Below are 12221 nucleotides of genomic sequence, written 5' to 3'. Positions count from 1 at the left end.
CTGCTGCTGTTATCATTAGTCATACTTCTACTGTTATTATACACATATGATTATTGCCACACATGTACACTATCAGATATTAATATATACTTTCAACATATTGTACCACAACAGCCAGAACTATAATTATAATATTATTACTTTCATTAATGTTGTTGTAAGCTACTGTCATTACCATCTGTCCTGCATCTCTCTCTCTCTCTGTCTCTGTCTCTCTCTCTGTCTCATTGTGACATGTGGATTACTGTTCATTTATTATGCTGATCTGTTCTGTACATCATCTATTGCACGTCTGTCTGTCCTGGAAGAGGGATCCCTCCTCAGTTGCTCTTCCTGAGGTTTCTACCGTTTTTCCCCCGTTAAAGGTTTTTTTTTTGGGGAGTTTTTCCTTATCCGCTGTGAGGGTCCAAAGGACAGAGGGATGTCATATGCTGTAAAGCCCTGTGAGGCAAATTGTGATTTGTGATATTGGGCTTTATAAATAAAATTGATTGATTGATTGATTGATTGATTGATTGATTGATTGAGTAATTAATTTTGCACATTCTTAAAAATACAGTGATGGACTTCCTAACTGACTACAGGTTGCGGTGAGGCAAAATTTTGTCATCATTTCATTTCAGTGGAGGTAGGGTACTGAAAGAATGTCAGCTCTGTAGGAAGTACTGGTGATTTATTTTGTTGTTGTTTTTAAGTTTGGAATGTGAAATGTCTTGAAATTCAGATTTATTGCAATGAGCCACACTCTCTTAAGGCAATCATTTCCAAATTTTAAGTATCGACTGAGACATGACCCTGTATAATGCAAACCAAATTTTGTACAAATCTCCAGCTGATTATTGGATACGTGTGGTCCCATCATGGTTATTAAGGCTTTTTCTTACAGCAGACTGAGCTGCATTTGTGTGTCACTTTTGAAGTCAATCAGATTTAAGATATGAAGGGTGTGTCCTTATAAAAATAGAATTTTTGAACCTTAATTATAGTGCCCTAATCTGGCCAACTGGTGTCATATTTCTTGAGCAGCATTTGCACACAACTTCCAATCACTGGTGAAAATTTCATGAGTCTAAAAAGGCCCAAACACACCGGCGGTGGCTCGACGCGTGTCGACATGCGTAAAGACACGCGGCACTTTACGCTATTGTCCTATTTTTCCAGCGTCACCGCCCTAGAAAAAGCGCTATTTTGTACTTCCCAGCCTAGTGGACTGGAGTGTGCAATAGAAATCTGGTTGACGCCCCGCAGCGCTACGTTTTTTGTGTGTGTTCAGGGCGGCACTTGACTCGCGTCAATGACGCCGCTGGTGTGTTTTGGCCTTAAGATATAACATCTCATGGAACTTTGTGAAAACATTTCCAAAGGAGAAAAAAATAAAAAATAAAAAATAAAGTCAAAGCAAAAACCACAGGGTTTCAGCCCTTTGAGCTTGAACCCCTAAAAAAGTTGTTTATTTTTATAATGTGAATAACAAGAAGGTGGTCTTAGAGACTTTGAAACTGATATAAAACCTGTGAAACCAGTAAGATATATAATACTGGTTAATAATAATAATGCTTAAGAAGCAGAGGAGACAAACCAAAAATCTAAAGTCAAAATATCAAAAGAATTTATTGCTCATTTCTTGGCAACAAAATTCAGAAAAAAAGCACAATATTCAAATGTATAGGTAAGAAAAATAAAAGTGTAATTTCAATTAACATTTAAAAAGTTCAAAGATGACAGCATAAACATAGAAACATGCATGTGTATGTTTAAGTTATGTCTGAGGAAGGGGGCTGGAGGTAGGGGGGTAGGAAGTGAGGAAGAGGCCTTTGGTCCCGCACTTTACGCCCCTGGCCTCACTGTACCGCAGCTTGTGTGATTTCATCGCAGGATGGTCTTTAGTTTATTAATCTAACTGATCAATTTTTGATTTTTATTACCTCCGCCAAGGAGGTTATGTTTTCGCCGGCGTTGGTCTGTTAAAATAACTCAAAAAGTTCTGAATGGATTTTCATGACATTTTCAGGAAAGGTGGATAATGGGACAAGGAAGAGATGATAAAATTTTGGTGGTGATCAGTTGAAGCGAAGTGGATAAAATAATAAAATGGTGGGAAACCCGAGCTGCTTGGCGGAGGTCTGCGCTCTCCGAGTGCTTTTCTAGTTACCTCCACCAAGGAGGTTATGTTTTCACCGCCGTTGGTCTGTTTGTCCGTTTGTTTGTTTGTTTGTCTGCAAAATAACTCAAAAAGTTATGAACGGATTTTGATGAAATTTTCAGGAAAGGTGGATAATGGGACAAGGAAGAGATGATAAAAATTTTGGTGGTGATTGGTTAAAATGATCGTCTGACAGCCTCAGCAGCAATTCCAATGTCTAATGAGACGGTGAAAATAGCACCATCTGGTGGCTGGAAAGCACGTCTTGTTCTACTTGCTAAATATTGTTGTAATTCTAAAGTTGAAATTTATGTTCTGTGTTGGAAAAAAACAGAAAGTGAAAAATACAAAAAAACATATTTTATTCTGTGTTGGTACAAAATAAAAATGAAACAAATACACCACAGTGTCTCCATGGTGAAGGCATATATAACCTGATAATGATAGTGACGCAAATAACCTAATTGTGATGCAGGCTGCAAAATCTGATGCAGAGGGGGAGGGAATATCACCTACTTGGCGGAGGTCTGCACTCTCTGAGTGCTTTTCTAGTTTGTACTGTGGTCCTTTGAGTCCTGAAGCTTCCCAACTTGGAGATCAGGACCCGCCTGAGGAGCAACAAGATAGACCGAGGGGTCATTACTGAAAACTTGGGAATGTTTTTAAAAATGTGTGTTTAAACTGTATAAAGCAGATTAGGAGCTAGGGAATGGATTATGTCAATGACGTCTCTTTCAAGTATAGTACAAATATATTGTGTTATGCTGGTTTGATATCTATAGACAAAAGCAAAGGAAGAGTCTTTATTTTAATTGGAGAAAAATCACAGTTTGGTTACCTGCATGATTTTTTCTGCATTTTATACAAGTTAGTTAAAAGTAAATAAGTAAAACATTTTTTTTTTCCATAAAACTGTTCTCTCTCAGCTATTTCTCTCACCTTTGCTGTTTTCCTGTGAAACACTGGATGGTTTGATCTCTTCAGGGTTACAAAACTTAAACAAAATAAGAGTCTTAAAGGTTAACGACACTTACATACACTTTATGTGAACAAGAGGACAAGCAGGCGAGTGCTCAAACTTAACCTGAGTATAATTCTTAAATGTAAACAGACAAAAACACTTTAGTTCCATGAGTCTTTTCTTTAATGTCTCTCTGAGGACAGACCTGTGAGCTGTGTGGCATTTAAGGTCCCTGGGGCTCCATGTGGACTGACCAGACCGGAGCATCTGTTCCCCCCAGGGAACAGGAGCCTAGGTAAACAGGCCCATCAGGTGAGGCTCCATTCCTGCTCCTTCATCCATCAGGTGTGCACTGACAGTATGAAACTCACCATCAGGTTTCACTGACAGGAAGTCATAGAACACTTTGAAAGATGTTAATATTGTTTCTCTTACTACATTTTATTTTCTTTGTGATTTAACCATGTAAGTGTGCTTTATTACCAGCGGGACAGTGGGGGGTATTATTTTCACCTTGTGAGTCTATGCGTGTTATCATGGCAAAATGTGGTCTTGGTGAGCAGGGACATAGCACCAAATTCTGGGCTCTATGCATAAACTGTGTCTCTCCTCATGTGCCTTTTAATTTTTTCTTTCCCTTTCCTTTCTTTCCTGTTTTGAAACCCTGATTTCCCTTTCTGGGGAAAATACATGACAGTGTACGTTGTTGCTTGAGCAGTATAAGCAATCACTCACTCAGCTCTAGCTGTGTTAAGAGACGAATAGCGCAGGGGCAGATAAAACTATTTTTTTACTTTAAAGGTAGGGTCTGGAGAATTTTCCAGTTGCTGTTTGTAAGCACACATTCAAATTTGGCCCCTCCTATCAGGCTCAACTTTCCCGGGTGTACAGAGCCCAGAGGTACGGAAGAAGGCTTCACAGAAGAGATTCAGGCAAGGCTCGCGCTGGTGCACGCTCGGACACGCTCGGACACGGCACCTGCGCTGCTCTCTCATTGGCTGGGGAAATCTCCGCCCAGAAGCGGTCCGAGCTCACAAAAACATCAAAATACAGTTAAAGGGCAGGAGCTCTGCAAACAGAGTCACCACCACACATGAGTAGAAGCCCATAGGTGATGATTAAGCAGGATTTCATTTGTATATGTCTATATTTTGTTTTGTTTGAAAATCCTCCAGATCCTACCTTTAAGGTGTGAAAGTTCAGTCTTTCAACCCATTTATTCAGCCAATTTAAAGCTCTGGTGCCTTCAATTTGGCTTCCTACCCAGGCTGACATGTCCTTTAACTATCTATGAGGTTCAAATTTCTAAGGTTGACAGACTGGAGGGACCGATGATCTCATTTGCCAAAAAGTAGCTTAGTTCAACATAGGGCTGCACGGAAAAGGCCCTCTGGAGCTCCCTGTGTTCAGTCTTGAAGAGGAGTACATGTGCTCAGAAAGGACAATAACAGAATCCCCTGATCCATGTAAGTAGCCCAAACAGCTCTGCCACTCGCTACTGGAAGGAGGTGGACCCCTTCTGCAGCTACGCAACAGACAAAGTCAGCCCTGAACACAGGGACATTGTTGGGCATGTTCAACAAGGAAGAGGAGGCCTTGGCCTTGGAGGGAGCAGACCATCCTGGCACAAGGCACCGCCATGTCAGCGCCAAGGTCAAGGAGTTGTGCCAACAAGAGCAGGCAATGAGGTGCGCATCGGCAGTTACAGGCACAACAAGGACAGCGGATGTGGGGCATGGAAGCATCTCAAACCAGCTTCATAATACGAGCCACCTACAATGTCCTGCCACCTCTGAGGAACCTGAGCCAATAGTTCAGAGAGGACCCCATGTGCCACCTCTGCCCATTTCCAGCAAATCTAAAACAAATTCTGGTTTGCTGCAAGACAAGCCGGACGCAAGGTTGTTGACCTGGCGGCACAATCAGGTGCTGAAGTGTCTAGACAGACATAAATCAATGTTGTACCCCCTCTACCATTCTGCACTTGCAAGACAGTTTTGTATGCAAAGGTGCAAAGCAATCCAAGGCCTGTACACTTAAATCACACACCAGACAACTGGGAGGGGCACAAGACTGGAGGTTACTGGCAGATCTGAATCAGTGGCTATACTTTTAATCTCAACAAACCTCAGACCAGACCTTGTGCTTTGGCCTTCCTCACTGCAGCTCGAGCACATTGAGCTCACTGTGCCCACTGAAGATGCTGTGAGGAGGCTTGCAAACGCCAAAGCCTTAAGTATGCTGAGCTGGCAGCTGATGCTGAAAGTGAAGGTTTGCCCAGCTGAAGTTGGCTGCAGAGGCTTTGTGGGCAAGTCAGCTACCAGGTTGCTTAAGGTCATGGGAATTTGAGGCAAAGCCCCACATCAACCCTCTCTAGCCCTGCAGAACATGCATTAACACTTTCCCTCACATCAACCCTCTCTAGCCCTGCAGAACATGCATTAACACTTTCCCTGCCAGGGTACTATTTTTAAGTTGCCAGCCACTGCCAGCATGTTAAGACCCACAGAATGATTTGTTCTATGAATATGTAAACAGTATATACATGAAACTAAAGAAAAGACCTTCTGTTTTTAAAACATTTAATTTTATCTTATTCCATTCATTTTTTATCAACACAAAGACAGTCATTTTCAAATACAAAATCAACTTCACATTTACGTAGAAATACGTGGAAATTTACGTGGAAATGTGTCACTGTCATGGAGATCCAATTTTGTCCCAACAAACTTGTCTGCGTCCTTATCCAAATCGGATTAAGAATATAGATCTAAACAGGAATCATCAGAGTCTGAGTCCATACACATCTCCACGGCTTGCGCAACCATAATTTTTTTTCTGTCATAAATGATGGAAAATCTCGTCAACGGCAGGGATAGTGTTAACAACAGCAGGGATAGAAGGGGTAATTGAGAAGATAGATGTGGTCCAGATATAAAAGGGCATTGATGAGTAAAGCAAGAAAAAAATAAATTAGGTTCAAATACTCATCAGTTTCACCACTTTAGGTTTATGAAATGTATTAAAAATTGCCTTTTCAGAAGTAAAAATCACTCTTTGCTTTCAGCACTCCCAGTTTATAGAGATATTAACCTTTTAATGAGCTAAAGGAGAATTTTCTCAACTCCAAAAAATACTAACTTTAGACTCTCCTGCTGTCTTTGAATCTCTCTGTGGACAGAGCTGTGAGCTGTGAAGCATATGAGGTCTGACTGGATGTTTGGTCACAGGGCCTCTCTGTGGACAGACAGGACTGGACAATCAGGTATAAAAAGCTGTCAGGCCTCTCTGAGATGTTGCCCAGAGGCCCTGGAGCTTATCTTAGAAGGGTTTGAATAGACTTTCTCTTTCAGATGAAGACCTACCCAACCTGCTGGACCTCACCTGCTCAGCTCAGACCCGTTGGCTTGACAGGTCAGCTGCACTGTCACTCTGGCATGTTTGGCATCCCAAATACCACAACGACCCCCCTCACCATTTTGAGGTATAAGAGGAGCTGCTGTCTCAGAACCTCTTCACTGTCCGCTCAGAGCCAACGACCAGCCGACCAGCAGCCATGACCTCCTTCTCCAGCCGCAGCAGCTACATGTCCTCCCCCATGAGGAGCTCCATCGTGATGGTCCCCTCTATGTCCCAAAGAGTCAGCAGCATAGGGGCCGGCAGTGTGTACGGAGGAGCTGGAGGGTCTGGAGTCCGTGTGTCCAAGGCCTCCTTTGTGTCCTCTGCTGGTGCTGGCAGTGGCTTTAACTTGGCTGACGCAGTTGACGTGACTGTCAGCGAGAAAATCACCATGCAGAACCTCAACGACCGCCTGGCCACATACCTGGAGAAGGTGCGCAGTCTGGAGAAGGCCAATGCTGAACTGGAGCTGAAGATCAGACAGTTTCTGGAGAACAGAACCCTGCCAGACGCTCACAACTTCACCAGCTTCAACGTCCGCATCAAAGACCTGCAGGACCAGGTGAGAACAGAAACTTTTTAATCTTATGTTTTTGAACATTTTCATTGGAAGTATTTAGATTGATGATTTTATGTGACAAGTATTGAAGTTTTTGGTTCTTCATTTTTTCTACAAACCATCTGAACATTAAAGTTTTAATTTATATTTTTTTTCAACATTTCAGATCAATCTTGCTGCTCGTGGAAACGCTGACCTCATTCTCGCTGTGGACAACGCCAAGCTGGCCACCGACGACTTCAAAGTCAAGTGAGTGTGAGACTTTGAGTCTTTTAACATCATATCACATGGTGAGAACGCAACATAAAGTAATCTGATTCAATCTGTGTTTTTGTGAGCCCCTTCTTTGCAGTCATTTCAACATTCAGGTGATTTTTTTTATCTCATTCTTGCTTTTTTTCCCCCAGGTACGATAACGAGCTGGCCATGCGCCAAATGGTGGAAGCTGACATCGCCGGGCTGAAGAGGGTCATGCAAGAGCTGACCCTGAGTCGGGCTGACCTGGAGAAGCAGTTGGAGGGTCTGAGAGAAGAGCTGATCCATATGAAGAAGAACCACGAGGAGGTCAGACCACTAAAAACCAGACAGAGAGAGAAATAAAAACACAAAAAGACAGGAGTTTAACCAGTGTCTTCCTGCAGGATCTGCTGGCTCTACGGGCCCAGGTTGGAGGTCAGGTGACCGTTGAGGTGGACGCCGCTCCTCAGGAGGACCTGTCCAATGTCCTGGCAGGAATCAGGGCACACTACGAAACTGTCACCAACAAGAACAACAGAGACCTTGAGTCCTGGTTCCAGGCCAAGGTGAGTCCACAAAATCCAGTTTCATGCTCTGATTGAGATCACTGCTGCCCCTTTCTGTCCAAAACCTGCCAGAGTCACATTCTATTTGGTCCTTAAGTTCTGCTTTCCAGTATGTTCAGCAGGTAACTGTACACCAGGTTGTTGTCTGATATCCTGATATTTGATCAATAACATAATTAATACTTGTGCTCCACAGACAGCTGACCTGAACAAAGACGTGGCTTCGAGCACTGAGACCCTGCAGACATCTAGATCTGAGATTGGAGATCTTAGAAGAACTCTTCAGACTCTGGAGATCAAACTGCAGGCTCAGATCAGCAAGGTATGAAAACACTAACTACATATATATGTATGTATATATATATATATATATATGTATATGTTTGTGTGTATATATACTCAGTATATATATGGAATATAGTCTTAATACGGAGGATTCCTTTTTCCTTTACTGCTGAGTTCGCCTCTGGCAAGTTTGGGCTTCCTCATTAATTTGAATGTAAAATGTTTAGTATTAAATTGTTGTCTTACTATAAAGTCAAACTGACAGTCACGCAACTGACCTCAGCAAGGTAAGAAAACTAATTCTTTCAACCTCATTAAGTCATCTGTTGCTCTCTCTCTGACCTGACTGTCCTCCCTCTTCCTCCTGAACAGAAAGGAGCTCTGGAGGCAAGTCTCGCTGAGACCAGGACCCGCTACGCCAACATGCTGGCAGGTTACCAGAGGCAGGTGGAGGCTCTGGAGGAGCAGCTGGCCCAGCTGAGATCTGACCTGGAGAACCAGAAGATCATGTACGCTGACCTGTTGGACATCAAGACCAGACTGGAGCTGGAGATCGCCCAGTACAGGAGGCTGCTGGATGGAGAGAGGTGAGTGCAGGGAAATGTTCAATGAATTTAGAACATTTTCTCTGCCATTAACTCTTTCACACATGTTGTGTTAAGTGCACAAATACTCACAAAACATCTTAGCTTAGCATTTTAGCATGCGGAAGCTTATGGGAGTGTCTTTAGTTCTGTAGGTATTTGGTCATAAAGCAAAGTATTGGACACATTCAAATGTTGACCTGATGGTGGCGCTAGTGTAAACCACATTTCATCACAATCCATTCAATGGTTGTTGAGATAGGTTAGTTTTGAACAAAGTGGTTGACAAACAGACATTTACATCCATCACTGTTACTGCAGAATGGCTAAAAATACTAATACTAATAAAATTTTGTATCATAATTTAAACTTGAAATCTCATAGTTTTGGACAAAATTCAGAAAAAAGGCATTTATTCATTGTAAAAACACATATTTCCCATCAGATTAGCTTCTGATAACAAAAACAAAAAATATTATTTAATACTAACTAGGCTACTACATGATGTAAAAGTAGTTTCATTTACCTTTTCAAATATTCTTGTTTTTCTTTTATAACAATAAGCAATCATTTTCAGTCTCATCATACTGAAATAATAAAAATGTCAAAATAAACTGTGATTTTTTTCTTTTCTGCAGCATCGCCACCATGCTGGTGTCCACCACAAAGGAAGAGAATAAAGCATCAGATGCTGTAATTGTAAACTGAGTTTGTCTGACATTCTTCAATAAAAAACAAAGTCTTACATAATGTCTGTGGTTCTTGTGTTTTTATTTCACATTGACAGGTCAGAATCATCTCTGATGTGTAATTGAAAAGAAATAAACAAACAAACAAAAAAAATAAGCGATAAGACAAGAGAAGAGGATAATGGAAAAACATAATCGTGCTGTGAGGGTATATATATAAAACAAGTAAACAAAAAAAATAGGAAGAACATTTTGTAGACAAGAGAAGAAAATTTCTCATGAAATTGCACTGTGAATGCTGGATGTTGAAAAGCTGACACTAAACTGGATTGCTGGCTTTAAAGGATGAATAATGCCCATAAAATATGAACAATGTGGAATATTGGTTTGAAGGGAGGTTCTGCTGAAAGCATGAATAACTTGAAAACAAGACTTGAAAAATATTTGAAAAGTACATTTTTTTTTATTAATATATTTTAATATCAATAACCCGATAACAACAACCTGATTTTATACATCCAAAGAACCTCTCTAAAAAAATAACTGATTGGTAACTAGTCTAATTAGGCCTTCATTTGTCAAAATGTGTATATGGGTGGTTCCTCATCTACAGGGATCACCATGTCGCTTCGCCATGTTTGTCCAGTAGCCCGGATTGGACAAACAACATACTGGCTCTGGATAGGGCCATTCGTGTTTTCTAGTCGGCCACCACAGCTAGTAGTCTTGCTGCGGTGTGCAGCATCAGGACAACAAAGTTTTTTTTCAAATGAAACTGCTTTATTCATTGTTTATACCAGTTTTAATCACAGTGTCCATCGGGTTGGAGAGAGGAAGACCTTTGTGGATGATTCGGCTCCCACTATTAAACCTCCTGAACGTCTAATTATCATAGAAAAATATTTGGAGCCAGCTGGCAACAAGAGAAAGCCTACATCATAGACCTATACTCATAGGCTACCACAGGGCAAGTGCACCTGTCAAGCTATGCTCAAGGGGTTGACCATTTGAAAAATTAAGTTTGAGTTGGAATTTAACATGTGAATGTACACAAAAAAAGTCACACTTCTGTGATTCTTCTATTATGTCTTTCTGAGGACAGATCCAGCGGACAGATCTGAGGACCCTCGCAGCGGATAAGGAAAAATCCCCCCAAAAAACCCTTTTAATGGGGAAAAAAATGGTAGAAATACCTGTCAGCTATGTGGTGTCGAGGTCCTCGGGCTCCGTGTGGACTGACACCTGGGGCGACAGAAGTCCAAAGGGTGAACAGGCCCATCAGGTGAGGCTGCATTCCTGCCCCTTCATCCATCAAGTGTGCACTGACAGCATTACACTCAGGTGTCAACTTTCTCACTGAAATATACAGCACTTAAAAACATGTTAACCCCTAAAGAGGTCAAAAAGTAGAACTGAGGGGCATGACAAGATTCATTAAAAAAGGGGAAATAATATTTTCTCATAACATAAAACAATATTCTCATTCTTCTTTTCAAATGTTTCTCTTTTATTACCCCCGCCAAGGAGGTAATGTTTTTGCCGGCGTTGGTCTGTTTGTCTGTTTGTTTGTCTGTTTGTTTGTTTGTTTGTTTGTCTGCAAAATAACTCAAAAAGTTCTGAGCAGATTTTGATGAAATTTTCATCCAAGGTGGATAATGGGACAAGATGATAAAATTTTGGTGGTGATCGGTTGAAGCAAAGTGGATAAAATAATAAATAGTCTATGGACTGACAGCCTCAGCAGCAATTCCAATTTCTAAAGACGCTGAAAATAGCGCCATCAGCACGTCTTGCTCTACTTGCTAAATATTGTTGCAATTCTAAAGTTGAAATTAATGTTCTGTGTTGGAAAAAAAGAAAGTGAAAAATACAAAAAAACATATTATATTCTGTGTTTGTACAAAATAAAAATGAAATAAATACACCACAGTGTCTCCATGGTGAAGGCATATATAACCTAATAACAGTGTCTCCATGGTGAAGGCATATATAACCTAATAATGATAGTGATGCAAATTACCTAACTGTGATGCAGGCTGCAAAATCTGATGCAGAGGGGGAGGTAATATCACCTACTTGGCGGAGGTCTGCACTCTCTGAGTGCTTTTCTAGTTTAGTTTGTGCTGTTTGTCTGTAAAACACTGGACAGTTTCACCACTTAAGGGCTCTAAAACCTATAAAATATTGCATCTTGAGAAGTCAAAATGATTCTTAAACCTTTGATAAGTAAAAATTGCTTCAGTTTAAAGGCTCACAAGCCAAATATTTCTCTAATTCTCCAATTTTCTAAACAAAGGGAAGACCAGGAAAAAAATACATTTTTCTGTAACATGAAATAATATTCTAATTGTTTTCAGATGTTTCCTTTTTCTTTACTTTTTTTGTGAAACAGTCAAGTTTCAAGTTGTTTTTAATTTATGGCACTTAAAAAAAGTTAAACAGGTTTTGCTTTAAAAAAGCATACATATATGTTTACACATACAAGCATAAAGGTGCATAGACAAGTAAAGCAAGTTTAAAATAAATTAAGTTTACATACTCATCAGTTTCACCATGTTAGGTCTATAAAATGAATTGTAAGAGTGGCCTCTTGAGAAGTAAAAATCACTCTTTGATTTAAGTGCCCACAGCTTGTAGAAATATTAAACCTCTGATCGATAAACTTCGCTTGGGTTTAGGATCAGTATAGGATTTTTCATTGTAAATAACTAAACCAAAGAAAGACGAGCCATCAGAATGTGAAAACTATGACCTTAGAATTCATTTTCAGTTTTGTGACGACACATTTTGCATAAAAT

General features: G+C 40.6%; 1 pseudogene; it reads left to right on the top strand.

Annotated features, from left to right (window-relative positions):
* The first annotated feature begins 6442 nt into the window (after window positions 1-6442).
* Window positions 6443-9484, top strand: LOC126405595 (keratin, type I cytoskeletal 13-like; annotated as a pseudogene).
* Window positions 9485-12221: the final 2737 nt, after the last annotated feature.

Source organism: Epinephelus moara, chromosome 18, assembly GCF_006386435.1.
Source record: "Epinephelus moara isolate mb chromosome 18, YSFRI_EMoa_1.0, whole genome shotgun sequence".
NCBI classification, from domain to species: Eukaryota; Metazoa; Chordata; class Actinopteri; order Perciformes; family Serranidae; genus Epinephelus; species Epinephelus moara.
This window is presented reverse-complemented; position numbering and strand designations above follow the sequence as displayed.